Genomic DNA, 2,880 nt, shown 5'->3' on the forward strand with positions numbered 1-2,880 from the left:
GAGGCCAAGGAAAGAAGTCGAGATAGTCAAGTGGGCCATCTCAGATCTGGTCTTACTCGAGCTCTGTAAATGCCTCTCAGGGAGATACGAGGACCTGTCTATTATAATGACCAGGCCCACATCCCGGGGGGAGGGGGGTGGGCAACAGACTTTCATCTATCAGCCCTTTTCAACCATTGAGCTACTAAACTGGGAACACCCTGAACCCACCGCCTTGCTCCCGACAGCTAGAGCCCTGTCGAGCATGACTGTGTAGAGGTGTTGGACTCCAGTGTACTCTAGCAGATCTGACCTCCGGGACCAGCCTTGGGCATCAGTACACTAGGAGCTATGCGTGGACGGGAACAGCTTCACCAACCCACGAGGGGAGAGATGTGCAGAATATGCGGTGGTAACCCTGGACGCTGTCGTTAAGCTGGGCTCATTGCTTTAATCCGGGCCTTAGAACTCGGTGAGGGTAAGACTGTAAACATTTACACTGACTCTCGGTATGCCTGTTTCACCCTCCAAGTGTATAAAGAAAAGAGCCTGTTAAACTCTAGAAAACAGGGAAAAGAGCAAAAGAAAAAGAAAGACTAAAAGCAAGTGTAAAGATAGAGAATCAAAAGAAAACAGGAGAGACAGACAGCAGTGCGTGGGCGGGGGCAGGGCCCGTGCCGTTTCTCGGGCCCCACCAGCTGGCCGTAGGAGCGTGAGAACGCGGGGGGGGGGGGGGGGGGGCGGAAAGCAGCATTGTGAGAGGCCGCGGACGTGGATGTAGACATGACCGAAGTCAAGTTAGGCAAGGATTCCAGAGCCGGACAAGGCTAGAGAGAGATTAATGTGCGAGATGGAAAAAAAAAAAAAAAAAGACTCTAGAAGGGTAAATGTTCAGAAGGCAATACAGGAAATGGCCAAGGCCGCAAGACAAAGAGGCCATCGGCCAAGGGCTGCTGCACCTTGGAGGAACCAGACACTCATCTGATCAGGCTGACAGGAGCTGAAGAATGTAAAGACTAGGGCAGACTAGGCACCTTCTCATTAGGCTCCCAGGAGCCCATGGTCACATTAGAAGTTACAAACAGCAAGACTCTGCCGTATCTGGATTCCAATTTCTCACTGAAGGCTCAGCCACTAGATACAGTGACAAAGGGGCGGAGTGGGGGTGGGGATGGGGGGAGGGGGGAACTCCTCCTCTAAGAAACTGAAACAGGAAAAAGAGCCATACCTTGTGAAAACTTGCTTATAGACTTTACAGGACTGCCCCCTGCTGGAGGCTAGTGCTTGTTTGCACCTTTTCAGGGTAAGTTACAGTTTTCCCCACCAGGACAGAAAAAGTACAAGAAGTGACTAAAGTACTGTTAAAAGACATTATCCCCAGGTTTAAGACTACCTCTGATTTTAAAGTCAGACAATAGGCCAGCATTTGTAGCTGTAGCTGGAATAGTGCAAGATTTAACAAGACTGTTAACAATACAACAGAGGTTACACGCAGCCTATCGGCCACAAAGTTCAACAAAAGGTGGAACGCATGAACTGGACACTCGAGCGAGCAGCTACTGGCGACCAAAAAACAAAACGAAAAAAAAAGGGTTGCCATATATAGATATAGATAGATAGACAGATAGATAGATAGATAGATAGATAGATAGATAGATAGATAGATGTATATATATATACACACACACACACACACACATACACACACACACACACAGATATAGATATAGATATAGATATAGATATAGATATATAGATATATGCCAGGAAATTCACTTAAGATAAAATCAGGTTTTTGCCTACGGTCCTCCTCCGAGTCAGGTGCACCCCTACCAAACAAACTAGGTATCTGCCCTGTAAGATTGTGTTCAGTTGGCCACCCGCAAATCGTAGGTCAAATAAAAGGTGACCTCCGGAAACTAAAGAAATTAACCTTTAAAAGGCAAATGCAGCCTTTCAAAATAGCCATACGAAGTGTTCATAATTAAATGAAGAAAAATAATGCCTACGAGCCTGACACCCATTTAAATCTAGGGACTCTGTTTAAAGTAAAACCTAATTTTTCTACAACCCATATAGGATGAGCCCTATACTGTAACCTTGTCCACTCCCACTGCTGTTAAAGTTGCAGGTGTTGCGTCTTGGATCCACCACAGTCAGCTAACACCGACAGCTCAGGACAAGTGGACCGGCTAACAGGACGCAGATCATCCAGCCCGGCTGATCCTGAGACGAGACCAAGCTGCTGCTGAGGACCACAAGCCCTGCTCTAGTCACACACCGGCAGCTGACTAGTCTATGCACGGCCGAAGCTTGAGGACTCATCAAGCAAGTCAATGTAGTTAAAAATCTTAAGACAGATAGTTTTCCTAGAATACTAACTGTTTTCCTATTGTTCTGTCGCTGTATTCAACCTTTTTCCCAGGTAAGGACCTCTTTCGTCCTTGCTGGATATGAATATGCTATACATTGCTTTGTTGTTGTTACCACCCCCCCCCCCCCCCACCCATAACCATGCTAGAAGAAACACCTATGTAAGGTGTCCCCACTGTACACGTACTGCTTAGGAAACCCAGACCCGTCCAGCCCAGCAACGATCGCAAGGTCTTTCAGTCATTCTTTAAACATATAAACCAGAAGTTACCAGAACCTCCTCCTTTAGCCAAAAATTTAAAAAATAAAAATAAAAAAACAGAAAAAAACCTATTTCCTCAGTAGGCTGAAAACATTGCTGGCAGCCTAGATGTTTCTTCATGTTATGTTGATAGAAGGGCTCACGTAAGAGACCAATGGCCTGGAGAAGCAGAAGGGTTAATGCCTCAAGATAACTTGACTTTAACCAACTCTTTCCCCAAACAGACGCCGCAAGTTCAAGCGTCGGGCTCGTAAAAACTTCTCTGA

This window comes from Macaca fascicularis, chromosome 10 (genome assembly GCF_037993035.2).
Source record: "Macaca fascicularis isolate 582-1 chromosome 10, T2T-MFA8v1.1".
Classification (NCBI taxonomy): Eukaryota; Metazoa; Chordata; class Mammalia; order Primates; family Cercopithecidae; genus Macaca; species Macaca fascicularis.